Source organism: Pristiophorus japonicus, chromosome 5, assembly GCF_044704955.1.
Source record: "Pristiophorus japonicus isolate sPriJap1 chromosome 5, sPriJap1.hap1, whole genome shotgun sequence".
NCBI lineage: Eukaryota > Metazoa > Chordata > Chondrichthyes > Pristiophoridae > Pristiophorus > Pristiophorus japonicus.
In genome coordinates, this window is record NC_091981.1 from 115112021 (window position 1) to 115128267 (window position 16247).

The following is a 16247-nucleotide window of genomic DNA, read 5'->3' on the forward strand; positions in this document are numbered from 1 at the left end:
TCCCACCATGAAGTACTATAAACATCCAGGTGATCAGAAAATCACATTTGAATGGCTAGGTGGCTCCAATCCTCGAGCAGCCTCTTTTAATCCAATCTTCCTGTTTTTAAATCCAAATTTCAATCTTCCAATTCTCAACCCTTTCGATCTCCAGACTGCGCTAAAGCAAAAAATCCAGAAATGCGGGCCTGCGCTCCCACAATGATGACAAGTGTGGTCTCACTAGGGCCGTTTATAATTGCAGCAAGACATCTTGGGGCCAAAATTTAGCCCCGCCTCAAATAAGGCACACCTACAGTTTTTAAAGATTTTCTCCGCCCCAAACCATGGGGCGGCGAATCCGGAGAAATTAAGAATTTGGAATTTTTTTCCCGATTGGGGCGAATGTCGTCACGGCTGGGGGGGGGGGGGGGGGGGGGAAGTGTCCTTGCAGCGGGTCGGCCGCCCCCACCAGCTGATGATGTCAGTGCGACGCGGACATGCCGCGTCAAACTGATGCGTCACAACGTCCCTCCCCTTCAGTTAAAGGGGAGGGCTGCTACGAGCTCTGCAAGAAGTTCAGTTAGGCTCACTGGGCCACCAGGGAGTGTTTTGGCTGGGCCAGCAGCCTAGCTAGCAAAAGGGGGTGCCAGGCTGCCTGTTGGCAGTCCAGCTGAACCCAGGGGAATAATTGTCGGGCTGACCCAGCAGTCAGCCGCCAATAAAATATATAATTGCGACCGCGGCAGCGCGACCTTGCCTTTAAGGGTGGCCGCCTCGCCCAGCCACAGACAACTTCCCGACAGGGAAAGTTGTTCGTGGTACCGACCGGCGGCACCGCCGCTCCCATGAGGCAATACCGCACGAGGGGCAGAATGGGGGTCGCCGCCGGTCGGTAAGGGGTCGGTGTGTGCCTGAGGCGGCAGGAACATGGGCGGAGTGGAAATCTGTTCCCACCGCTTACAGCCCGGGGGCAATTCCGGTTGGGTCGGCCGATCCGTCCACCTCTGGTCGGTATGGCCTCTCAGCTCCATTCCTGCCTCTACACGGAGCTTATGGAGCAGGGCAATTTCAACTCCTTTGACTCTTATACTCAAATCGTCTTGTAATAAAGGCCAACATTTGCTTTCCCAAATACTTGCTGTACTTACCTGCATGTTAATTTTCAGTGATTTGTGTACAAGGACATCCAGCTCCCTCTGAACAACATTCCCCAAATCTCTCACCATTTATAAAATACTCTGCTTTTCTATTTTTCCTACCAAAGTGGATAACTTCACATTTCTCTACATGCCAGTCTTGGTCTCCTTATCTGAGGAAGGATATTCTTTCCATAGAGGCAGTCCAGTGAAGGTTCACCAGACTGATTCCTGGGAAGGGAGGATTGTCCTATGAGGAGAGATTGAGTAGACTAGGCCTATATTTTTGAAAGTTTAGAAGAATGAGAAGTGGTCTCATTGAAACATACAGCATTTTTATAGGGCACGACAGGGTAGATACAGGGACCCCTGGCTGAGGAAACAACCTCCCTACATTATAGTCTCAGAATAAGGGGCAGGCCATTTAGGACTGAGATGAGGAGAAATTTCTTCACTCAGACGGTGAATCTTTATAATTCTCTACCCCAAAGGGCTCTGGAGGATCAGTCGTTGAGTATATTCAAGACAGATCTTGATAGATTCTTTGAATATTAACAGAATTAAAGGATATGGGGATACGAGAGGAAAGTGGAGTTGAGGTAGAAGATTAGCTATGATCTTATTGAATGGTGGAGCAGGCTCGAGGGGCCGAATGGCCTACTCCTGCTTCTACTTCTTATGTTGTTATGTTATTTTCCCACCAAACTACACCAGACCACCAACTGTCTCTCACCTGAAAGGAAGGAAGAAAAAGTAAATATAGAGATGCAGAAGAGGACAGAGAGAAGCAAAAAGAGTATGTGATAGAGAGAGAGAAAAAGAGAAGCAGAAGAGGAGAAAGTGAGCGAGAAACAGAAGAGAAGATATAGAAAAACAGAGAAAGCAGCAGCAACGTAAATAAATAGGAAATGGACAATTAGCAAGTAGCAAGCCAGAATGAAAGCCATTAATCATAAACTTTAAAAACTACAAATCAAACCAAACATTACTCCAAATAATTTTTGAGAATTCTTTCAGCAGCCATCTTGGTTACTCCTCTGAGCTGAGCATTTACTACTGGTTAATAAGGTTATTAAAAAGAAAAATATAAAAATTACAAAATTGCAAGAACATAATTAACAGTACTTATACAATAGCATTTTATGGGTCCAAAATTCCACATTACTGTTTTTGCCATTTTTTTAATCCGAAATGATGCCAAAAAACAAAAGTCCGAAGTTTCACCAAAATAAGTTTTCATTTTGGCGCAGTGCATAAAGACCTTTGGTTTTGAGGGTGGTGATAATTGTTAGCACCAAAAAAGTGAGGCCCATTCTCTGCACATGCCCAAGCATTTAGGTTTCCAGGTCACGTGAGGCACAATGGGAGGGAACGAGCAGTCTCTCTCCAATTCCCAGAAGAAGGAAATGTGAGCTGGTTGCTTTTATATAATTCTGTAGCGGGAGCTTTACTCTGTAGCTAACCCGTGCTGTACCTGCCCTGGGAGTGTTTTGATGCTGAAACGTGAATGCCCCATCCGAGCTGCTGGACTCTGCTGACAGCTCGCAAATGAGTAATGTACCGTACAGTGGTAATGTGACATTCTTCAACTTTTTTTTGTTGTTTTACTGTTCCACAGTCACTGAGCATGTTAGGTGTTCCTTGGCCAAATGGCCCGCTGTGGCCGCCCCTATCCCTAGCCAAATGGCTCGCTGCGTGTTTTATCACAATTAAATATTAAGTCCTAAAAATAAAATAACTTTCTTTTATAATTAAGTAATTCAAAGATAATATTGCATCACTACATTCAATAGGAACATAATAAATACAGATCAACACGACAAATCAAGATGGCGTTAGTAACGCCGATTTTGATTGGACTCTGACTTGGTAAGGTAAGGTTTTACAAAGTGGTTCCTAGCACTGTCCTTAAATTAATCCTTATTGGCGAAACTCGAAAACCGGGCAAAAATGGCGTGACGGGTGGGTTTGACCCCGAGTGAAGTCAGAAAAATGGTACTTAAAAAAAACAGCCGATATCTGTTGAGGATGGCGTTATACCATTGACGAAACTTGCAAAATTAAGTTAGCTCCAAAAAACACTTAGCTCCAAAAAAATTGAGCTAAATTGTGGCAAATTTTGGGCCCAATGTGTTTGAAATGCCTGTAACAATGTTTGCTGTGGTGGTAAATCTGTGCTTCTGGTGAGATGAGTAATAAGATAAGTGCACTTAAAATTTAAAAAAGGGGATATATTAAATAAACTAATCAAACTCAAAGAGGATAAAACCCCTGGTCTGGATGGATTGCATCCATGTATTTTAAAATAATCTAGGGAAGAGATAACAGGGGCATTACTACACATATTTAATAATTCGTTAGAAAAAGGTATAGTTGCAGAGGACTGGCGGATAGCTTACCTAATACCTATATTTAAGAAGGGGGATAGAACATGTCCAGGGAATTATAGACCAGTCAGCTTAACCTCGATGGTAGGAAAAATAATGGAATTCCTACTAAAGGAAAGAATAGAACATCTAGAAATGAAAAATATAACAATGAGTAGACAGCATGGATTTCAAAAGGGAAAGTCTTGCTTGACCAATCTTGTTGAATTTTTTGAAGCGGTAACAGAGAGAGTAGACAGTGATAATGCAGTAGATGTAATTTATCTAGATTTTCAAAAGATTTCCGATAAGGTACCCCATAATAGACTAATGAATAAGGTCAGAGAATGCCGAGTCGGGGACAAATAGCAGAATGGAGTGCTAGCTGGCTTCAAGACAGAAAGCAGAGAGTGGGAGTAAAGGGTAACTATTCACAGTGGCAGAAAGTTGGTTGTGGTGTTCCACAAGGATCGGAGCTGGGACCACTGCTGTTCACAATTTACATTAACAATTTAGACTTTGGAATCAAAACACAATTTCTAAATTTGCGGTTGACGTCAAATTGATAGTCAATACTGAGGAGGACTGTAACAAATTACAAGAGGACATTAATAAACTTGCAGAATGGGCAAATAATTGGCAAATGATGTTCAACACAGATAAATGTGAGGTAGTACATTTTGGTAGGAAGAATAGGGAAGCCACTTATTACTTGCGGAGCGTGAGTCTAGGTGGGGTGGAGGAACAGAGGGATCTCGGAGTACAAATACACAAATATCTAAACGTTGTGACACAGGCTAGCAAGGCCATAAAAAAAGCAAACCAAGCACTAGGGTTTATTTTCAGAGGCATAGATTTGAAAAGTAGGGAAGTTGTGCTAAACCCGTATCAAACATTGTTTAGACTACACTGAGAGTACTGCATGCAGTTCTGATCGGCATATTATAAAAAGGATATAGAGGCACTGGAGAGGGTGCAGAGAAGATTTACAAGGATGATACCAGAAATGCGAGGGTATACATATCAGTAAAGGATGAGCAGGCTGGGTCTCTTTCCCTTGAAAAAAGAAGGCTGAGGGATGACCTAATAAAGGTCTTTAAAATTATGACAGTTATTGATAGATTAGATACAGAGAGAATGTTTCCACTTGTGGGGAAGTGCAGAACTAGAAGCCATTATTATAAGATACTCACCAAGAAATCAAATAGGAAATTCAGAAGAAACTTCTTTACCCAGGGAATTATAAACCAGAAGGTAATAGAGGGTTATGATGATAGATTTAGATGTGGAAAGATAGGAGGAGGCTCGAGTGGAGCATAAACACTGGCATGGACTGGTTGGGCCGAATAGCCTGTTTCTGTGCTGTATATCCGATGTGATCCTATGTAACTCTGTCAGAACAAAGAAATACCTACATTTATATAGCACCTTTCACAACCTCAGGACATCCCAAAGCGCTTTAGAGCCAATTAAGTACTTTTGAAGTGTAGTCACGGTTGCACTGTAGTAATGTGGCAGCCAATGTGCACATCAAGGTCCCACAAACAGCGATGAGATAATGACCAGATAACCTGTTTTAGCAGTGTTGGTTGAGGGATAACTATTGGGCAGGACACTGGGGAAAACTGCCCAGCTAATCTTTGAAAAGTGTCATGGGATCTTCTACGCCACCTGAGAGGGCAGACAGGGCCTTAGTTTAATCTCATCCAAAAGACTGCGCCTCCGATAGTGCAGCACTCCCTCAGCACTGCACTGGAGTGTCAGTCTAGATTATGTGCTCAAGCAACCTGAATGGGGCTTGAACCCACAACCTTATGACTCAGAGGCAAGAGTGCTCGATGAAGGGACTCCACCAGAGTCCCCACCAATAGTGAACCTTAAGGAAGATTCTGCCTGGGAACCTATAGTGAAATTAACTGTAATGTTATTTATATAAAACATCAAAGAAGATAAAGTATGAAGTCTTCTACTTTTATGGAGGTATCTTTGAAAGCAAAAACACATACTACAGGAATTATTTTCTGCCTCCTTGCTCTTGGCAGAGAGTCTCACCTGGGACGAGGTCATATTGGGAATTCAAGCACGCATTGTACAATATTTAAATTAATAGCTGGAAAGTCATGCGCCCAAATGTCTGACATGCGCTCCCACTGGGTGAGACTTCTGCTGGGTTTGTAAAGTTGAAAAATGACCTCTTATATACATTAACAGGTACAGCTGTGAAGAAAAGCAGTAAGGAAAGATTCAATGCAGGGCTTTATATTTTATTATGGTGTATCAGGTGTTCCTCTTTTATATATATTTATACTCTAAACTCAAAAATAATTGTTGTTCATGTAAACAATAGCAAATTCTGTTATTACAGTCCCCACTGCTTATAGCAGACACGTTGGTGTTAATGCAATTTTCCCGCAATACCCGTCGGCCGCTTTAAAAAGGCATTGCTATTACTATTGAACAGGACTGTAGCAACATACTATTGAAGCTGTAACCCAATGCTACTTAGAGGGGATTAAGTACACAAGGTAAATGGACCTTAACTAGTTGCTATTTACTTAGTGAACATGTTTTCTATTGCAGTCAGTGCTCAGCAGTGCAAGCTGTAACCCGACAGCACTTAGAGGCGATTAAGTATAGAAGGGAGTGACACCTTAACGGGGTGTAAACTATTGAGAAAACACTAGTTTACTATATGCCAATGCTGGCAAATATGGGTTATGACATGTTGGGGCGGATGCACCCAATCCACTGACTATTCAACTAACTACTGTCAGCTGTGTCTCCGTGGGTAGCACACTCGCCCGAGTCAGAAGGTTGTGGGTTCTTTAGTCTAGTAGTCCCACTCTAGGAACTTGAGCACATCAATCTAGGCTGACACTCCAGTGCAGCGCTGAGGGAGTGCTGCACTATCAGAGTTGCTGTCCTTCGGATGAGATGTTAAACGAGGCCCCATCTGCCCTCTCAGGTGGACGTAAAAGATCCCATGGCACTATTTTGTAGAGCAGGGGAGTTAGCCCCGGTGTCCTGATCAATATTTATCCCTCAATCAACATAACAAAAACACATTATCACATTGCAAGCATTAAATTTCAGTCTTTTATTCAGAACTCCCTTCCAAACTTGAAATACAGTTACCACCACTTAAGCCACCCACGATTAAATTGGGTGTTTGCTGTGCACAAGTTGGCTGCGGCATTTCCCACATTTCCCAACAGTGATCACACTCCAAAAGTACTTCATTGAGACGTCCATTCGGTGGTCGTGAAAGATGCTATATAAATGCAAGTCTTTCTTTTTACATGTGAATGGTAAATGGTGAGCGCTTTTTGGCCTGTCATGTATGTAACCACAATGTAACACCACTGTATTACTGTATACACTCAACCTAGATGCACACCTTGACCACAAGGGGTGAACTTGTGGGAGACACTCCTTACCTGATCTCACAGGTATAAAAAGGGAGGTCCCACGCAGGGTCATCGTCTTTGGAGTCCAGTGAATAAAGAGTTAAGGTCCCAGAGTGACCTTGTCCCCAGAATGTGCCTAGTGTGGTTTCATACTGTAGAGTGAGGACTTTACATTGGCGACGAGAAACGGGAATTCACGACCCACGAGAATGGCCACCAGTAGCACAGAGGAACGGTACTGTGTTGGGGAAGACTGGGACGATTTTGTCGAGAGGCTTCAGCAAAGCTTCGTTACGAAAGAATGGCTGGGGGTGAAGCGGCCGACAAGCGAAGGGCTCATCTTTTGACCAGCTGTGGACCAAAGACTTACACGCTCATGAAGGACTTACTAGCACCCGAAAAGCCGGCAGACAAAACCTTTGAAGAACTTAGTAAATTGATCGGGGAGCACCTCAAACCGGCGAGTAGCATATATATGGCCTGACACAGATTCCACACCCACCGAAGTCATGAAGGACAGAGCATACCTGACTTCGCAGTGGACCTCTGGCGTTTGGCCAGCCTCTGTAAGTTCACAGACGCCTGCAGGGGGGAGATGCTAAAGGACTTCTTTATCGAGGGCATTGGTCATGCAGAAATTTTCCGCAAATTAATTGATACCAAGGATTTGACCTTGGAAGCGGCGGCGTTGATAGCTCAAACTTTCATGGCAGGGGAGGAAGAGACGAAAATAATATACACGCGCAATTCTGCCTCTAACGCGGCGATGGATCAGGGAGTCAACATCATCAATGTGACTCAGAGCCCCGCAGGCAGGGAGGGGCAATCCGACACTCCCCAGGCAGCAATAGACCCCAGAGTAGGACTTCAACAGAGACAATGGCAGGCTGAACGGATGTTCACGCCATCACAGTGGACAATGCGGCCCGGGATGGGGCCATTGACACCCTCTAATAGGGTACTTAAGAGCAGTCAAAGGGACAGTCAGCACGGAATGCCTGGCCATAGTCCCTTTGTCCCCAACAATGGAAACTTTAGCTCATGCTGGAGGTGTGGGGGAAAACACTCAGCGAGATCTTGCAGATTTCAACAGTTTGTCTGCAGGAACTGCAATCTCAGTGGGCACTGATGTGCAGGAAGTCTGCAACCAGACTATATATGAGGCAGAGGGACCAGAAGAGGGTTCTTTGAGGCAGGATGACTTTTGGGGCAAATCGATGGACGCTGAGGTTCAGCGGGTCCATGTGGCGAATATTCACAGATCATACACCAAAACGCCACCAATGATGATGAGGGTTTTATTAAACGGTATCTCAGTACGCATGGAGCTGGACACTGGGGCCAGCCAGTCACTCATGGGCGGTCTGCAATTTGAGAAGCTATGGCCACTTAAAGCCAGTAGACCCAAATTAGCACATATTGAGACACAATTACGGACTCACACTAAAGAAATCATTCCTTTGCTAGGTAGTGCAATGTTGGCTGTCACACACAATGAGTTAGTGAATCAGCTGCCACTCTGGATTGTCCCGGGCAATGGTCCCGCACTGTTGGGGAGGAGCTGGTTAGCTGAGATGAACTGGAAATGGGGAGATGTTCACGCAATGTCATCTGTGGAGCGAAGTTCGTGATCACAAGTCCTACAACAATTCGATTCACTATTCCAACCTGGCGTCAGGACTTTCAAAGGCACTAAAGTTGTGATACACATCACCCCGGACGCCAGGGCAGTGCACCACAAAGCCAGAGCGGTGCCGTATGTGATGCGGGAAAAGATCGAGAGAGAATTGGACCAGCTGTTGAGAGAGGGCATCATCTCACCTGTTGAATTCAGCGACTAGGAGAGCCCCATCGTTCCCGTCCAAAAAGCGGATGGCTCTGTCAGGATCTGTGGCGACTACAAGGACACCATCAATCGGGTGTCCCTACAAGATCAATACCCGCTCCCGAGAGCAGAGGACCTCTTCGCCACGCTGGCAGGCGGCAAGCTGTTCACCAAGTTGGACCTCACTTCAGCCTATATGACCCAGGAACTGGCCGACGAATCCAAACTACTGACCACCATCACCACGCACAAGGGACTGTTCGTTTATAACAGGTGTCCGTTTGGCATTCGATCAGCGGCCACGATTTTTCAACGAAACATGGAAAGCCTGCTTAAATCCATTCCTGGAACAATCGTATTCCAGGACGACATCCTCATCACGGGTCGCGACACCGAGGAACACCTCCATAACCTGGAGGAGGTACTATGCCGACTGGATTTTACACGGCCAACATAAATGATTGCCAAATTGTTAGATCTCTTAATTTCCAATGAAATACAAACTCCGATTGTAGTTTTAATGTCACTTTATTTCTGGCAGCTGTAAGAAGCTCTTGGCTTTAAGCCAGGTCTTTGTCCTTCTGAGACCACATGGTCAAAATGGCTGTACTTATACCTAGATCAATTGACAGAAAAGAACTCGACTTCTTTGACCTTATTGGCTCAATTAATAGTCTTTTAACCTTTTAATTGGCTCGCTACCAAAAGATCCTAAAATGTCAAGTTGATTGATGACTTAATGCAACATGCTGAACTGCACGTAGACATGGGAGTCTGTGTTTTCTCAACCTGTCTAAATGCAGCCTGTTTGAATTCTCTATCAATCCCCCCCTTTCATTCTTTCACAAACTGAATCATAAAACATCAGATGTCACTGGTTAAACATTCTACAAAATAATACATGTTAATAGAGTTTCCTTCTAAAATTTGTTGATGTGTTTCGCCACATGTCCGGACTAGTAGCTTCCACACACATTTAAACCAACCCGAGTTCCATCGTGGCCACAATGGAAGTCTTGTTTTAGGAGGTTAATTAACCCTTATACCAATTTAATCCAAATCAATATCTTAATTCAACCAGTAAACAACCTTCCCTTAAGCATAACATACCCCTGTGCCACGGACAGACGGTCTGCTGGGACCTGCAAGGTGTCTCACATGCGGGACAGCAGCTACAGCCGCCTGGTCGCAACAACATTTAATTAACATAAACGAACAATATAAAACTAAAATAATTACAACAAATAGAATTAAACCTTCCACCAATGAAGTTCCTCTTGAACCTAGCCATTCAGTGGCTCCACTCCACAAAGTGAATGATGAGGGTTGCTTTAGTTTTTCTACCTCCTTTTGGATATGCTCCGCTAAGTGGGTAATTTCTTCGGAGCTATCTGGGATATATGTGCAACACTCAGTTCCGAGTAGGGCGCAAGTACCTCCCTTTTCAGCCAGGATGTAGTCAAGGGCCAGTCTATTCTGTAGGGCTACTGTGCGGATTGCTACCATTTCTGCATTGATTTTAATTAGGGCCTCTGAGGTATCATTGGCTACCCGTTCCACAACAGATGCCATGTTAATGGATTCCCTTGCCAGTCTGGCGGTCCCATACCTGGGGATCAGAATGGCATAGAACCTCTCTGTTTCTGTGATAGCTCTCTTAGGATGGTGTAAATGTTCCGACAGTGACTTTATATGATACATATAAGGCACGATATAGGCTAAATAGCAGGATCCCGTCCAATTCTGGGGCAACTAAGAGTAGGCCTTGTGGCCACATACCCAATAGGTGCCATTATAGGCAATGAAGGTTAGCTGTTTCTTTGTCAGCAACACTCCGGGGCCAGTCCAGGCTTTTCCATCTGTTTTATTCAGAATACCCGTTACGTTAAGAATTCCCACATCGGCCCAGTTTGGACGGTTCCGTGGCTTGATTATATTATAATTCCGGGAGCAGTTACTATACCCCATATTTTGGCCTCCTTTGATGTTTCTAATCAGACAGACCGATTCCCCCGGTCTTCCATTTCCCGTTGTATTAGTGATCACAAAAAATGGGGGCTGTTTGGAATTATTGCACCACGGTTGGTATCCGCCTTCAAAGGTAGTCAGATTGTAACCTGCTGACTTCCATTTACGTGGCCAGTTTTCCGTATCCTGAAACGCATTGCCTGTTTTGTTTTGATTAATTATCCACTCAGCTATTTCCGAGATATTCAAGGGAACTGGCCCCAAGAGAATCCCTCCCTTTGAGTGAATAGGAATATGCGCACACACCTAACATCTAGAAATATTACCTTGTTTGGCATAAATGTATGACCTATATAAAAAGGTATTTACATGTAATTCCTTTGCTACCCTACTATTTCCCTTTGGTGCAGAGGGTCGGCTAGTAAGAAGTAGGCCTATGCCTAGAATACCTACAATCAGTAATACAGTAAATTTTTACATGTTGGCAAAAAGTAATTGTCCTTATTAGATTTCAGCTTCAGTTACGGGTGCTCGTTTAATGTGTGAAGCGTGGATCCAGGCTTTCTTTCCTTGGACTTTAACAGCTGCCTGGGTGGTCAATAACACTTGATAAGGTCCCTCCCACTTGGTACCCAAAGGTTCTTTATGCAGCTTTTTCACATACACCCAGACTCCCGGGATGATGTCGTGTCCTCCTTCGGGTGGATTACCCCAAGCTGCCGATACCTGTCGGGAAACAGAACTAATAGCATGGGTTAGTTCTGACAGTATGACAACAAAGTGTCACTCATTAAGTGAACATCAGCTTTCCATAAATCGATAGTTCCTGGCAGCGACATGGGTCTTCCTGTTATAATTTCAAAAGGGCTTAGACCTGTAGTTCTGTTCGGGGTTGCCCTAATGCTACATAGCACTATTGGTAGTGCCTGGGGCCATGGTGTTCCTTCTTGGTGATATTTGGCAAGCCGTTGTTTCAGAGTTCGATTCATTCGTTCTACTTGTCCTGATGATTGTGAATGATAAGGACAGTGTAAATCCCACGTAATGTTCAGTAACCTACAGACTTCTTGGCAGACAGCACCTGTGAAGTGTGTTTCCTGATCTGAGTCAATGCTACTTGGGACTCCCCATCGGGGAATGTAATCCTTACACAAGACCTTTGCAGTGTGATTGGCTGTGGCTCTTTTAGTTGGGACAGCTTCTACCCATCTAGAGAAACTGTCGACCATGACAAGAATGTTAGTGTATCCTTGGCATGAAGGAAGAGATATATAATCAACCTGCAGATGCTGGAATGGTCCGACAGGGGCAGAGGGCCTCAGTTGGGGCATTACCGTGATGGGTCCAGAATTATTTTTCTGGCAGACCACACAGCAGTCTTTTACCAGCTGGGCATGTTTTTTTAAATCCCCGACCCCACCAGCTTTTCTGGAACCGTGCCGTCATCTGTTGTGAGGCCAAGTGTCCCCACGAGTGGATCTGTTGGGCTAAAAAAGGCTTAAGCGCTTGTGGCGCGACTGGCTTGTCGGTAACTCTTTGTCTCCAGACACCATCTTCGCATAGCTTAATTCCTGCCTCAATCCATGTCCATTTTTCCGCTCGGGAGCACTCGCCTTGCATTGTTTGAAGTTCTCGTGTCAGAGTCCTGAGTGCTTTCAATCTGCACATCTGTGTTGGTTCTTCTGGAGGAACGCCCTGTGAGGCGGCATCTTTAGCTGCCTGGTCGGCTAGGGCATTTCCCTGTGCTTCTGTGGTCTTTTCCTTGGAATGGGCCTTACACTTCAGGATGGACACTTCCTGAGGTAATTGTATGGCCTCCAGTAAATCTCGGACTTCTTTTCCATTTCGGATAGGTGTACCAGCAGCAGTGAGGAATCCTCTTTTCCGCCATAACAGATCAAAGTCGTGAACGACTCCAAAAGCATAACGCGAATCTGTGTAGACATTAGCTGTCTGTCCTTCTGCTATTCGACATGCTTCTGACACGGCCTGTAACTCGGCCTGTTGTGCTGACGTTCCTGAGGGTAAACATCCTTTTGCCACTACCTCGTATAAGGTTGTAACTGCCCATCCTGCTTTTCTGGTACCATTGTCAACAAAGGAGGAACCATCTGTAAACAGGATGAGGTCTGGGTTGTGCAGAGGCTCCTCTGCTGATAAGGTAGCTTCTTCTGTTTCTTTTGAAAATCTCCACGCAGTCATGCTCTTCACATTCTCCCCCCTCTTGCTCCCTCGATTCTGACATCGGGAGCATAGTTGCGGGATTAACCGGGCTGGCCCGGACGATATGGAGATTTGGAGCTTCCAAAACTGCTGTCCAGCGGGTCCATCTAGCTCCCGTCACCTGAGACATTCTATTCATAGACAGCAAAGCATGTACGGTGTGGGGACACTTGACAATCAGCTTTTGGTCGAGGACTAGACCTGCAGTGATCATTACTGTTCGACATGTAGCTTCCATAGCCCTTAGGCAACTTCCCCATCCAAGGGCTACCGCATCCAGTTTTGCCGAATAATAGTCAATAGTTCTTTGCCGATCCCCATGTTCTTGTGTCAGTATAGCTGTCATATATCCTTCTTTCTCATGGACAAACAGGGTAAATGGCTTACCACTGTCGGGGATTCCCAGAGCCGGTGCCGAACACAAAGCCTTTTTCAAACTCAGGAAGGCCTCGTGCTGTTCCTTAGTGAGGGTGATGGCTTCTTTAGAGACACGTTACCCCTTTAAAATATCATTCAATGGCTGAGCAAGCTGTGTGAAGGAGTCAATCCAATTTCTGTTAAAGTTACACAATCCCAAAAAGGACCTTAGTTCCTGAATAGTGGTGGGGTTTTTAGCAGCCCGAATGGCTGCAGTTCTATCCTGGGTAAGTTCTCTCTTTTCTTGTGAAATCTTTTGTCCCAGGTATACAACATCTTCTTGGGATATTTGTGCTTTGTCGATGCTGGCTTTATGTCCTTTCAGCCAAAGGTGGTCCAGCAAAGCTCGTAAATCTTGTTCATGCTGTTCTTCCGTGTTTGAAGCTAGCAAAGTATCGTCTACATATTGGATGACTGTGGATGACAGGGGAGGTAATTCTCGCAAATGGCTTTGTAAAGCCATGTGGAATACCGTAGGGCTGTTGTGAAAACCCTGCGGTAACCGGGTCCAAGTATACTGTTGTCCTTGGACCGTGAAAGCAAACCACTGTCGAACCTCCGGTGCCAGAGGCACCGACCAAAATCCGTTGGCCATATCTATAACCGAGAAATATTTATGTTCCGGTTTGAGGGCATTAAAAATGGTGAAGGGTTCTGCTACCAAAGGAGCTTTTTGATCAATACATTGGTTAGCTTTTCTATAATCGACAGTCAAACGCCAAGTCTCATTAGATTTCTGTACCGGCCACACGGGGCTATTGGAGGAGCTATGCGTTTTAATAAGCACCCCTTGTTTCTCCAATTGCTGAATAACCGGTAAGATTCCCGCGATGGCAGTTGGGCTGATGGGATACTGTTTAGTGCATGGAGGCTTGGTGCCGGTAAATGACGCAGGCTCCATCTGGAGTAGGCCACAATCGTTCTTATCTTTAGCCCATATCAGGTGTTCCTTCAATTCTTATTTCTTCAAAGTTCTAATTGACCATGTCACCCGACCATTCTCGAAATGCAACGATGAATCTATTTGGATTAGAACGTCCATTCCCAAAAGGGGTTGATCTACTGGGCCTATCCAGACCGGCGTGGTTAGTTCATGTGGACCCAGCCCTATAAGTACCGGTGTTGTCCTTTTAATTTCCATTTTATGGCCCCCAACTCCATAGGCTGTACGTGCCCTACCATCCAACGGCAAAAAGTCTCCATATTGTAGGGGTAAGCATGTTAATTCCACCCCTGTGTCTAAAAGACAGTCCACATCCTTATCGCCCACCCTCACAGTTATATATAGCCCACCTCCCCTCTGTTGTATTAGTGTGAGGAGGGGGGCCAGGGTGGGCTCTAACCATTTTTTGCTATCCCAAGTAACTCCTTCTGTTGTTGTATTGTCAGCTTAAATGCTTCTATGAGGTCGTTATCTTGTGACAAGCCTGGCTTGTTGGCTGAATTGTATCCCTGGCTGCGTCCTCTTCCCAGCCACGATCTTTCTGTTTTGCCCTGCACATCTTGGCCCAGTGACCTTCTTTCCCACAATAATGACATTTTCCGGGTAATTTTCCTAATGACTGTTTATCGGAATCCTGGGATTTCCATCCCATAGCCTGTGCAGCTCGGACTTTAGCTCCCATATCCCGATCTAATTGGTTACACCGATCCACCAATGCTGCAAAGGTAGTTCCTCTACCTTCCCAGTCCGGTAACACTACCTTAAGCATTTTGGACAGTTCTGGCTTTAGACCTGCCACGAAAGCTGCTTTCAGGGGTCCAAACACTTATTCATCCATTTCCTCATCCGTATTATTCATACCCGAATGTTCTAGCCACGTGCATCTAAACCGCTCGTCATACTACAGGACCTCCTCTGTTCCTTTCTGTTGGCAGGCTGCAATTTTTCCCCAGTCTGTCTTAGTTGGACTGAAGGCTTGCAGCCAGTGTTTAATCGCCTCCCATCCTGCATCTAATTCTTGCTCATCCTGCCTCAAAGCTTCTTCTACCTTGTCGTGCAATTTTCTTCCCTGTGTTTTTGGCACCATTATGGGTCAAAATTTGCACTCCGTCCCAGGGATGAAGTTGATATATATTTCTTAAGCGCTCCAATTGGTCCCATGTTTTCACTGCCCCTTTCTTTGGATTGGGCACATCCTTGGACCATTTATCAATTTTCTCTGGGTCTGCCGGATCATGAAATAAGTATTTTTCATACAGTCTTTTCCTCGTTTTTTTGGTTCCGCCCTCATCCGTAGTTTCTTCTGATTTGACTACAACTCGTCTTTTTTTAAATGGAGCAAAGCACACCCCTAATTCTTCATGCTCCGACCCTGTATCGTCGGAGGATTCAGAATCTGTATCTATTCCTCGGTCGTGTCCTCGGGTTTGCGCTTTTAATTTATCCAAACATGGGTACCCTGGGAATTGACCGATACATTTTCCTTTTCCTATTACTGTCTCTTGACCTAATGATTTTTTCCATTCTTTAATTTCACCTTTAAGATCTTTAACTTCTGCTTCCAGCTTTTCAAGTTCAAGTTTTTTCTGTCGCAGCTGTGCACAAACAGCTTGCAATTGGTCCTTTGTATTGGTCAGGTCCCTATCATGTTGGGAACGCATTATAATTTCATTCCGGTTTCGGATCTTTCCCATAACGTCTAGGGACCATCTAGTTCGCTCTTTATTTTTCATACGGGCCGTTTTTCCCCAGACCTTTTTAATTTCATCCAAGGACCATTGTCCTTTGGAGGTTCCATACTTTTGTTCGATCTTAATATAGGTTTTAGATAAATTGAATTGTTGCTCTATGTATTCTTTCAACTGTTCGAGAATTAAATCTAGCGAAACTTCAGGTGGTGCTTGTCCACCTTTAACAGTTGTAGGCAATTCTTTGCTCTTATCTCCTGCTGCCATAATAATGATTTCTTTACTGGGGTCT